Here is a 12,860-nt window from a genome sequence, read left to right on the forward strand (position 1 = left end):
ACAATTTGTGACTTGGGACCTTTCTGCAAAATAAGAAACTTGAAGGACTAATCTGCAATTAAAAAAAACCTAAAAATGCAATAAAAATAAAATTGGACTAGAAATTGGTAAATTGGACAAAACGTAAAGTGAAATCTAAAATAAAATCAACAAAAGGACTAAAATGAACCAATTACAAAAATGAGGTATTTTAATGGGAAAAGATCAAAATGCCCGTAGGGACTAAACTGACTCAAACTGACTCAGATGCAATTTTTGAAATGATTTTTTAACAAAGACTCAACAATAATTTGTAAAACAAGTTGAAAAGTGTTAGAGACAAACAAAGGGACTAAAATGGGTTCCACTGCAGGAAACGACCAAAATACCCTTCTTGTACGATTTTTGCAAATATTTGAATTAAATTAAAATGCAAGAAAACAAAGCAATGATTCAGAGAGACCCTTTTTTTAATGACTTGTAACCCAAGAAAAAACACTTTGGATGGTTTTTTATGCAAGAAAATCACAGACAAAATCACAATTGAAAATACTTTGCGACAGAGACAGTAAAAGGTGCAGATGAAACAAAGTAAAGGTTCAGAGTAAAACAACAGTAAATTGACAATTATCAGTAGTAGAAAATAAATTTGAATGAGTATTTTTAGGTCCAAAATCAGGGTATAACAACCACAACATCTCTTTTTATTCGTTTTTTACCATTTGTTTTTTGGTTTTTGAGTTATCAAGTTTTTTCATCAAAATATAATCTTTTAAATCACTGTTTCATGTCTTCTTATTTTTTTATCGGTTGTCTTTCGGATTTATAACTTTTTGAGTTATCTTTTTATTTTATTGAGTTAGGTCTTCTATTTGGCGCGAAATTGAGGTTTTAATGATGTTGAATAATCATCTTTCCACAGTTATTACATTTCGACCATGAAGTAAATGTATTTTTCTTTCTCCTAAGGAAATATGTCTAATGTAACGTGTAGTCTTTCGGGTTTATAACTTTTTGAGTTATCTTTTTATTTTATTGAGTTAGGTCTTCTATTTGGCGCGAAATTGAGGTTTTAGCTTACATGGTTGCAAGTTTGATAAAAATGAAAGTTGAACTTGTCCCTCGATGTCCCTTAATGCGAAACATGATGATATGTGAAGCTATATGGTTTTGTATTCGGTAAAATGAAAATATTGGAATTTGGAATGACCCTTGTCGCGAATATGAGATTTTAGCCTATATGGTTACAAGTTTAATAAGTATGAAGGTTGAACTTGTCCCTCGATGTCCCTTGATGCGAAACATAATATTTAAAGCTATTTGGTTTTAAATTCGGAAAAATTGAAGTAGTGAAAGAACCCTGGTCGCAAAAATGAGATTTTGTCATATATGCTTACAAGTTGGATAAATGGGAAGTTTGACTTGATGTCCCTTGATGCGAAACATGATATGTGAACCTCTTTGGTTTTGTATTTGGTAAGATTAAAGTATTGGAATGACTCGATGTCCCGTGATGCGAAACATGATATGTGAACCTATTTGATTTTGTATTCGGTAAAATGAAAGTATTGGATTAACCCTCGTCGCGAAAATGAGATTTTAGCCTATATGGTTACAAGTTTAATAAGTATGAAGGTTGAACTTGTCCCTTGATGTCCCTTGATGCGAAACATGATATTTGAACCTATGTGGTTGTAAATACGGTAAAATGAAAGTACTGAAATGACCCTTGTCGCGAAAACGAGATTTTGGCCTATATGCTTACAAGTTTGATAAATGGGAAGGTTGAAATTGTCCCTTAATTTAAAACATGATTTGTGAACTATTTGGTTTTGTATTCGGTAAAATGAAAGTATTGGAATGACCCATGTCGGGAAAATGAGATTTTAGCATATATAGTTACAAATATGATAAATGGAAAGGCTGAACTTGTACCTCGATGTCCCTTGATGCGAAACATGATTTTTAAGCCGCGTTTGTTTGAAGTTCGGTAAACTGGTAGTATGAGAATGTGTCTCAATGGTCCTCAACTCAAAAATGATTTGAATCGAGTTTATTATAAATTTGACAAATTGAAAAGTTAATATGTTTTTCGATGACACTTGATGCGAAAATGTGATATTTGCGCATAGATGGTTTTAAATTCTATAAATTGGAAGTATGCGTTTTGTCTTCTGTTATAATGTTTTTTGATGACCCTTGACACGAAAATTGGATTTTAGCGAAGTTTGATAAATGGGAAGATTGAACTTGTGCCTCGACGTCAGTTGATGTGAAACTTGATTTTTAAGCATAGTTAAATCTAAATTCATTAAATTGGAAGTATAGGAATGTGCCTTAATGACCCTTGTTTTGAAGTTTGATAATGATGGTTGAACTTGTCAGTTGATGCGAAACTTGATAGTTAAGACTAGTTTAAATTCGGTAAATTGAAAGTATAAAATTGTGCCTTAATGACCCTTGTTTCAAAAATGGATCGTTAGTGGTTAAATAAATCACGCTTGCCCGTAGACCGTTGAATTTGATAGTAAGAGTTTGAGTTGAATCTTTCAAGTTTGGGTGCTACAATCATTGCTGCCATTTTTAGGTAAGAAGACTTAATTTGCCTCTCTTCCCATTTGCACCTTTACCCTTTTTTCTTTTTGACTGCGTAATAGAGAACTTTTGTTCTTTTCATTCTTTACCTACTTTGGTTTTCAACTTCTTGTATCTAAAACTTTCTTCACATACGACAGCAGACATGGTGTTCCAATTAAAACAACTGTATCTGTGACTGTTTTGGAAGAGGCACTCAATGGTTCAGTTACAATTCGCCAACTTCCATTGGGATAGTTTGTATCTAAAAGGGTACGTACTTTTTCCATTTATTAATCTCTTTATGGTCATAATTTTGTTTATTTATGCTTTGGTGCTTTCATGTTATAGGTTGAAAAGCAATGTGCACTTTCCTGTTTAGCTACAACCACGGTTACAATCGCAGAAGCGGAAGCAAGAGCTACAAAAGTAAATTCAAGGTTCAATTTTAATTTTCTGCCATTTATATTAATAAAAAGGTTGGATGCTAGTTATGTTCAACTTGCTATTGTCAAGATATTTGTTTTGCTCTATGTAGAATGACTTTTTAGAAATTATTTTTGAAATATATGGTCTAACTGAATCCAAATTTTAAAAGTACTTTGAATTTAGTAGAGTTTCAGTCATGTTATTTATCTACTTTGTGAGATCAATATTTCATGATAATACCTCTCAGGCGTTAAACAATTTCACATGTATAGAATTCGTTTGAAACTTTGAATAAGTAGAAGACATGTCCTGCAATTATAAATATGTCAGATTTATAATTGATATTTTTTAATGGTGTTGAATAATCATCTTTCCACAGTTATTACATTTCGACCATGAAGTAAATGTATTTTTCTTTCTCCTAAGGAAATATGTCTAATGTAACGTGTAGTCTTTCGGGTTTATAACTTTTTGAGTTATCTTTTTATTTTATTGAGTTAGGTCTTCTATTTGGCGCGAAATTGAGGTTTTAGCTTACATGGTTGCAAGTTTGATAAAAATGAAAGTTGAACTTGTCCCTCGATGTCCCTTAATGCGAAACATGATGATATGTGAAGCTATATGGTTTTGTATTCGGTAAAATGAAAATATTGGAATTTGGAATGACCCTTGTCGCGAATATGAGATTTTAGCCTATATGGTTACAAGTTTAATAAGTATGAAGGTTGAACTTGTCCCTCGATGTCCCTTGATGCGAAACATAATATTTAAAGCTATTTGGTTTTAAATTCGGAAAAATTGAAGTAGTGAAAGAACCCTGGTCGCAAAAATGAGATTTTGTCATATATGCTTACAAGTTGGATAAATGGGAAGTTTGACTTGATGTCCCTTGATGCGAAACATGATATGTGAACCTCTTTGGTTTTGTATTTGGTAAGATTAAAGTATTGGAATGACTCGATGTCCCGTGATGCGAAACATGATATGTGAACCTATTTGATTTTGTATTCGGTAAAATGAAAGTATTGGATTAACCCTCGTCGCGAAAATGAGATTTTAGCCTATATGGTTACAAGTTTAATAAGTATGAAGGTTGAACTTGTCCCTTGATGCGAAACATGATATTCGAACCTATGTGGTTGTAAATACGGTAAAATGAAAGTACTGAAATGACCCTTGTCGCGAAAACGAGATTTTGGCCTATATGCTTACAAGTTTGATAAATGGGAAGGTTGAAATTGTCCCTTAATTTAAAACATGATTTGTGAACTATTTGGTTTTGTATTCGGTAAAATGAAAGTATTGGAATGACCCATGTCGGGAAAATGAGATTTTAGCATATATAGTTACAAATATGATAAATGGAAAGGCTGAACTTGTACCTCGATGTCCCTTGATGCGAAACATGATTTTTAAGCCGCGTTTGTTTGGAGTTCGGTAAACTGGTAGTATGAGAATGTGTCTCAATGGTCCTCAACTCGAAAATGATTTGAATCGAGTTTATTATAAATTTGACAAATTGAAAAGTTAATATGTTTTTCGATGACACTTGATGCGAAAATGTGATATTTGCGCATAGATGGTTTTAAATTCTATAAATTGGAAGTATGCGTTTTGTCTTCTGTTATAATGTTTTTTGATGACCCTTGACACGAAAATTGGATTTTAGCGAAGTTTGATAAATGGGAAGATTGAACTTGTGCCTCGACGTCAGTTGATGTGAAACTTGATTTTTAAGCATAGTTAAATCTAAATTCATTAAATTGGAAGTATGGAAATGTGCCTTAATGACCCTTGTTTTGAAGTTTGATAATGATGGTTGAACTTGTCAGTTGATGCGAAACTTGATAGTTAAGACTAGTTTAAATTCGGTAAATTGAAAGTATAAAATTGTGCCTTAATGACCCTTGTTTCAAAAATGGATCGTTAGTGGTTAAATAAATCACGCTTGCCCGTAGACCGTTGAATTTGATAGTAAGAGTTTGAGTTGAATCTTTCAAGTTTGGGTGCTACAATCATTGCTGCCATTTTTAGGTAAGAAGACTTAATTTGCCTCTCTTCCCATTTGCACCTTTACCCTTTTTTCTTTTTGACTGCGTAATAGAGAACTTTTGTTCTTTTCATTCTTTACCTACTTTGGTTTTCAACTTCTTGTATCTAAAACTTTCTTCACATACGACAGCAGACATGGTGTTCCAATTAAAACAACTGTATCTGTGACTGTTTTGGAAGAGGCACTCAATGGTTCAGTTACAATTCGCCAACTTCCATTGGGATAGTTTGTATCTAAAAGGGTACGTACTTTTTCCATTTATTAATCTCTTTATGGTCATAATTTTGTTTATTTATGCTTTGGTGCTTTCATGTTATAGGTTGACAAGCAATGTGCACTTTCCTGTTTAGCTACAACCACGGTTACAATCGCAGAAGCGGAAGCAAGAGCTACAAAAGTAAATTCAAGGTTCAATTTTAATTTTCTGCCATTTATATTAATAAAAAGGTTGGATGCTAGTTATGTTCAACTTGCTATTGTCAAGATTTTTGTTTTGCTCTATGTAGAATGACTTTTTAGAAATTATTTTTGAAATATATGGTCTAACTGAATCCAAATTTTAAAAGTACTTTGAATTTAGTAGAGTTTCAGTCATGTTATTTATCTACTTTGTGAGATCAATATTTCATGATAATACCTCTCAGGCGTTAAACAATTTCACATGTATAGAATTCGTTTGAAACTTTGAATAAGTAGAAGACATGTCCTGCAATTATAAATATGTCAGATTTATAATTGATATTTTTTAATGGTGTTGAATAATCATCTTTCCACAGTTATTACATTTCGACCATGAAGTAAATGTATTTTTCTTTCTCCTAAGGAAATATGTCTAATGTAACGTGTAGTCTTTCGGGTTTATAACTTTTTGAGTTATCTTTTTATTTTATTGAGTTAGGTCTTCTATTTGGCGCGAAATTGAGGTTTTAGCTTATATGGTTGCAAGTTTGATAAAAATGAAAGTTGAACTTGTCCCTCGATGTCCCTTAATGCGAAACATGATGATATGTGAAGCTATATGGTTTTGTATTCGGTAAAATGAAAATATTGGAATTTGGAATGACCCTTGTCGCGAATATGAGATTTTAGCCTATATGGTTACAAGTTTAATAAGTATGAAGGTTGAACTTGTCCCTCGATGTCCCTTGATGCGAAACATAATATTTAAAGCTATTTGGTTTTAAATTCGGAAAAATTGAAGTAGTGAAAGAACCCTGGTCGCAAAAATGAGATTTTGTCATATATGCTTACAAGTTGGATAAATGGGAAGTTTGACTTGATGTCCCTTGATGCGAAACATGATATGTGAACCTCTTTGGTTTTGTATTTGGTAAGATTAAAGTATTGGAATGACTCGATGTCCCGTGATGCGAAACATGATATGTGAACCTATTTGATTTTGTATTCGGTAAAATGAAAGTATTGGATTAACCCTCGTCGCGAAAATGAGATTTTAGCCTATATGGTTACAAGTTTAATAAGTATGAAGGTTGAACTTGTCCCTTGATGCGAAACATGATATTCGAACCTATGTGGTTGTAAATACGGTAAAATGAAAGTACTGAAATGACCCTTGTCGCGAAAACGAGATTTTGGCCTATATGCTTACAAGTTTGATAAATGGGAAGGTTGAAATTGTCCCTTAATTTAAAACATGATTTGTGAACTATTTGGTTTTGTATTCGGTAAAATGAAAGTATTGGAATGACCCATGTCGGGAAAATGAGATTTTAGCATATATAGTTACAAATATGATAAATGGAAAGGCTGAACTTGTACCTCGATGTCCCTTGATGCGAAACATGATTTTTAAGCCGCGTTTGTTTGGAGTTCGGTAAACTGGTAGTATGAGAATGTGTCTCAATGGTCCTCAACTCGAAAATGATTTGAATCGAGTTTATTATAAATTTGACAAATTGAAAAGTTAATATGTTTTTCGATGACACTTGATGCGAAAATGTGATATTTGCGCATAGATGGTTTTAAATTCTATAAATTGGAAGTATGCGTTTTGTCTTCTGTTATAATGTTTTTTGATGACCCTTGACACGAAAATTGGATTTTAGCGAAGTTTGATAAATGGGAAGATTGAACTTGTGCCTCGACGTCAGTTGATGTGAAACTTGATTTTTAAGCATAGTTAAATCTAAATTCATTAAATTGGAAGTATGGAAATGTGCCTTAATGACCCTTGTTTTGAAGTTTGATAATGATGGTTGAACTTGTCAGTTGATGCGAAACTTGATAGTTAAGACTAGTTTAAATTCGGTAAATTGAAAGTATAAAATTGTGCCTTAATGACCCTTGTTTCAAAAATGGATCGTTAGTGGTTAAATAAATCACGCTTGCCCGTAGACCGTTGAATTTGATAGTAAGAGTTTGAGTTGAATCTTTCAAGTTTGGGTGCTACAATCATTGCTGCCATTTTTAGGTAAGAAGACTTAATTTGCCTCTCTTCCCATTTGCACCTTTACCCTTTTTTCTTTTTGACTGCGTAATAGAGAACTTTTGTTCTTTTCATTCTTTACCTACTTTGGTTTTCAACTTCTTGTATCTAAAACTTTCTTCACATACGACAGCAGACATGGTGTTCCAATTAAAACAACTGTATCTGTGACTGTTTTGGAAGAGGCACTCAATGGTTCAGTTACAATTCGCCAACTTCCATTGGGATAGTTTGTATCTAAAAGGGTACGTACTTTTTCCATTTATTAATCTCTTTATGGTCATAATTTTGTTTATTTATGCTTTGGTGCTTTCATGTTATAGGTTGAAAAGCAATGTGCACTTTCCTGTTTAGCTACAACCACGGTTACAATCGCAGAAGCGGAAGCAAGAGCTACAAAAGTAAATTCAAGGTTCAATTTTAATTTTCTGCCATTTATATTAATAAAAAGGTTGGATGCTAGTTATGTTCAACTTGCTATTGTCAAGATTTTTGTTTTGCTCTATGTAGAATGACTTTTTAGAAATTATTTTTGAAATATATGGTCTAACTGAATCCAAATTTTAAAAGTACTTTGAATTTAGTAGAGTTTCAGTCATGTTATTTATCTACTTTGTGAGATCAATATTTCATGATAATACCTCTCAGGCGTTAAACAATTTCACATGTATAGAATTCGTTTGAAACTTTGAATAAGTAGAAGACATGTCCTGCAATTATAAATATGTCAGATTTATAATTGATATTTTTTAATGGTGTTGAATAATCATCTTTCCACAGTTATTACATTTCGACCATGAAGTAAATGTATTTTTCTTTCTCCTAAGGAAATATGTCTAATGTAACGTGTAGTCTTTCGGGTTTATAACTTTTTGAGTTATCTTTTTATTTTATTGAGTTAGGTCTTCTATTTGGCGCGAAATTGAGGTTTTAGCTTATATGGTTGCAAGTTTCATAAAAATGAAAGTTGAACTTGTCCCTCGATGTCCCTTAATGCGAAACATGATGATATGTGAAGCTATATGGTTTTGTATTCGGTAAAATGAAAATATTGGAATTTGGAATGACCCTTGTCGCGAATATGAGATTTTAGCCTATATGGTTACAAGTTTAATAAGTATGAAGGTTGAACTTGTCCCTCGATGTCCCTTGATGCGAAACATAACATTTAAAGCTATTTGGTTTTAAATTCGGAAAAATTGAAGTAGTGAAAGAACCCTGGTCGCAAAAATGAGATTTTGTCATATATGCTTACAAGTTGGATAAATGGGAAGTTTGACTTGATGTCCCTTGATGCGAAACATGATATGTGAACCTCTTTGGTTTTGTATTTGGTAAGATTAAAGTATTGGAATGACTCGATGTCCCGTGATGCGAAACATGATATGTGAACCTATTTGATTTTGTATTCGGTAAAATGAAAGTATTGGATTAACCCTCGTCGCGAAAATGAGATTTTAGCCTATATGGTTACAAGTTTAATAAGTATGAAGGTTGAACTTGTCCCTTGATGTCCCTTGATGCGAAACATGATATTCGAACCTATGTGGTTGTAAATACGGTAAAATGAAAGTACTGAAATGACCCTTGTCGCGAAAACGAGATTTTGGCCTATATGCTTACAAGTTTGATAAATGGGAAGGTTGAAATTGTCCCTTAATTTAAAACATGATTTGTGAACTATTTGGTTTTGTATTCGGTAAAATGAAAGTATTGGAATGACCCATGTCGCGAAAATGAGATTTTAGCATATATAGTTACAAATATGATAAATGGAAAGGCTGAACTTGTACCTCGATGTCCCTTGATGCGAAACATGATTTTTAAGCCGCGTTTGTTTGGAGTTCGGTAAACTGGTAGTATGAGAATGTGCCTCAATGGTCCTCAACTCGAAAATGATTTGAATCGAGTTTATTATAAATTTGACAAATTGAAAAGTTAATATGTTTTTCGATGACACTTGATGCGAAAATGTGATATTTGCGCATAGATGGTTTTAAATTCTATAAATTGGAATTATGCGTTTTGTCTTCTGTTATAATGTTTTTTGATGACCCTTGACACGAAAATTGGATTTTAGCGAAGTTTGATAAATGGGAAGATTGAACTTGTGCCTCGACGTCAGTTGATGTGAAACTTGATTTTTAAGCATAGTTAAATCTAAATTCATTAAATTGGAAGTATGGGATTGTGCCTTAATGACCCTTGTTTTGAAGTTTGATAATGATGGTTGAACTTGTCAGTTGATGCGAAACTTGATAGTTAAGACTAGTTTAAATTCGGTAAATTGAAAGTATAAAATTGTGCCTTAATGACCCTTGTTTCAAAAATGGATCGTTAGTGGTTAAATAAATCACGCTTGCCCGTAGACCGTTGAATTTGATAGTAAGAGTTTGAGTTGAATCTTTCAAGATTGGGTGCTACAATCATTGCTGCCATTTTTAGGTAAGAAGACTTAATTTGCCTCTCTTCCCATTTGCACCTTTACCCTTTTTTCTTTTTGACTGCGTAATAGAGAACTTTTGTTCTTTTCATTCTTTACCTACTTTGGTTTTCAACTTCTTGTATCTAAAACTTTGTTCACATACGACAGCAGACATGGTGTTCCAATTAAAACAACTGTATCCGTGACTGTTTTGGAAGAGGCACTCAATGGTTCAGTTACAATTCGCCAACTTACATTGGGATAGTTTGTATCTAAAAGGGTACGTACTTTTTTCCATTTATTAATCTCTTTATGGTCATAATTTTGTTTATTTATGCTTTGGTGCTTTCATGTTATAGGTTGAGAAGCAATGTGCACTTTCCTGTTTAGCTACAACCACGGTTACAATCGCAGAAGCGGAAGCAAGAGCTACAAAAGTAAATTCAAGGTTCAATTTTAATTTTCTGCCATTTATATTAATAAAAAGGTTGGATGCTAGTTATGTTCAACTTGCTATTGTCAAGATTTTTGTTTTGCTCTATGTAGAATGACTTTTTAGAAATTATTTTTGAAATATATGGTCTAACTGAATCCAAATTTTAAAAGTACTTTGAATTTAGTAGAGTTTCAGTCATGTTATTTATCTACTTTGTGAGATCAATATTTCATGATAACACCTCTCAGGCGTTAAACAATTTCACATTTATAGAATTCGTTTGAAACTTTGAATAAGTAGAAGACATGTCCTGCAATTATAAATATGTCAGATTTATAATTGATATTTTTTAATGGTGTTGAATAATCATCTTTCCACAGTTATTACATTTCGACCATGAAGTAAATGTATTTTTCTTTCTCCTAAGGAAATATGTCTAATGTAACGTGTAGTCTTTCGGGTTTATAACTTTTTGAGTTATCTTTTTATTTTATTGAGTTAGGTCTTCTATTTGGCGCGAAATTGAGGTTTTAGCTTATATGGTTGCAAGTTTGATAAAAATGAAAGTTGAACTTGTCCCTCGATGTCCCTTAATGCGAAACATGATGATATGTGAAGCTATATGGTTTTGTATTCGGTAAAATGAAAATATTGGAATTTGGAATGACCCTTGTCGCGAATATGAGATTTTAGCCTATATGGTTACAAGTTTAATAAGTATGAATGTTGAACTTGTCCCTCGATGTCCCTTGATGCGAAACATAATATTTAAAGCTATTTGGTTTTAAATTCGGAAAAATTGAAGTAGTGAAAGAACCCTGGTCGCAAAAATGAGATTTTGTCATATATGCTTACAAGTTGGATAAATGGGAAGTTTGACTTGATGTCCCTTGATGCGAAACATGATATGTGAACCTCTTTGGTTTTGTATTTGGTAAGATTAAAGTATTGGAATGACTCGATGTCCCGTGATGCGAAACATGATATGTGAACCTATTTGATTTTGTATTCGGTAAAATGAAAGTATTGGATTAACCCTCGTCGCGAAAATGAGATTTTAGCCTATATGGTTACAAGTTTAATAAGTATGAAGGTTTATGGAGTTTGTTACCTCTTCAGCGGTATGTTTGAGGGGCCGTTACCCCTTTAGCGGTATGATTAGTGGGCAGTTGCCCCTTCAGTGGTTGAATCAAGTTTTGTTATCTCTTCAGTGGTATGGTTATAAGGCTTGACTTCGCTGTTGGTTTTGATTAGTGGGCAATTACCCCTTCAGTGGTTGAGTAAATGGTTTGTTACCTTTGTTACCTCTTCGACGATATGATTGGTGGGCCATTACCCCTTTGGCGGTATGATTAGTGGGCAGTTACCCCTTCAGTGGTTGAATTAACGTTTTGTTACCTCTTGAGTGGTATGGTTATAAGGCGTGACCCCGCCGTTGGTTTTGATTATGGAGTTGTTACCCCTCCAGTGTTTGTTTCTTTGGGCCTTACCCCATCAGTTTAGTTTGAATATGGGTTTTTACCCCGTAAGTTGGTTTGGATATGGGTCATATCCCATCAGTAGTTTGAATGTGGATTTTATCCCATCAATTGTGTGATTATTGGGTCGTATCCCCATCACTTGTTTGATTATTGGGTCGTATCCCCATCACTGGTATGATTATCGAGTTTTTCCCCATGAGTGGTGTGATGGTGGACTTTACCCCGTCAGTATTTGACTCACCTCCTGTATTGGTATCCCTGTTGAAGATTCTCGAGTGTTTGTGCTGCGATGCCGGGCTACTTCCTTTTAGGACCTGTCCAAATCTTGTCTCAACAGTTTTTCGTTGTACTGTCATATGTGTCTCGTACATGTTCATTCATTCATGCATACATACATAGCATGCACACAAATGTCATCCATGCATGGTTGCATTATTACCGGGTGTCTTGTTTCAGTGTATCCCGTAAAAAGTGTCATCCCCAATGTGTCTGATTCAGGTATGTTACCAATCAAATTTATTTCAAGGGGCAGGTCCCACCAAATCTACCTTTGTACCAATTCAGTTCAGTTCCCCAGTAACTTGTGAAAGCTATCCTCGTACTGGTAGCAAATGACTTTTATCTTGTTGGTCGTTACCTCTGAGAAGGTAATTGACGGTATTTCCTTTTCGTTTGTTGGTCGTTATCCGAGTTGAGGTAACTGACGGTATTTCCTTCCATATATTGGTCTTTACCCCAGTAAAGGTAATTGACGGTATTTTCTTTTCATATGTTGGTCGTTATCCGTGTTGAGGTAACTGACGGTATTTCCTTTTCTTATCGTATGTTGGTCGTTACCCGAGTTGAGGTAACCGACGGTATTTCCTTTTCTTTTTCGTATGTTGGTCGTTATCCGAGTTGAGGTAACTGACAGTATTTTCTTTTCGTATGTTGGTCGTTATCCGTGTTGAGGTAACTGACGGTATTTCCTTTTCTTATCGTATGTTGGTCGTAACCCGAGTTGAGGTAACCGACGGTATTTCCTTTTCTTTTTCGTA

General features: G+C 33.7%; 1 protein-coding gene across 2 annotated transcripts in view; it reads left to right on the forward strand.

Moving 5' to 3' along the window:
• The window catches only part of LOC112418186 (COP9 signalosome complex subunit 4), a 29,074-nt gene extending 18,560 nt beyond the window's left edge, over positions 1–10,514 (forward strand). Inside the window, exons 10-17 of one of the 2 annotated variants that reach the window (XR_005645813.1) lie at positions 2,715–2,826; positions 2,905–2,993; positions 5,165–5,276; positions 5,355–5,443; positions 7,615–7,726; positions 7,805–7,893; positions 10,075–10,186; positions 10,266–10,514. The gene's annotated coding sequence lies outside the window, so the exon portion shown is untranslated. Of the gene's footprint in view, positions 1–2,714; positions 2,827–2,904; positions 3,133–5,164; positions 5,277–5,354; positions 5,444–7,614; positions 7,727–7,804; positions 7,894–10,074; positions 10,187–10,265 lie in introns of those variants that run through there. The other variant, XR_005645812.1, reaches the window with a different exon arrangement.
• Positions 10,515–12,860: the final 2,346 nt, after the last annotated feature.

Source organism: Medicago truncatula, chromosome 4 (assembly GCF_003473485.1).
Source record: "Medicago truncatula cultivar Jemalong A17 chromosome 4, MtrunA17r5.0-ANR, whole genome shotgun sequence".
NCBI lineage: Eukaryota > Viridiplantae > Streptophyta > Magnoliopsida > Fabales > Fabaceae > Medicago > Medicago truncatula.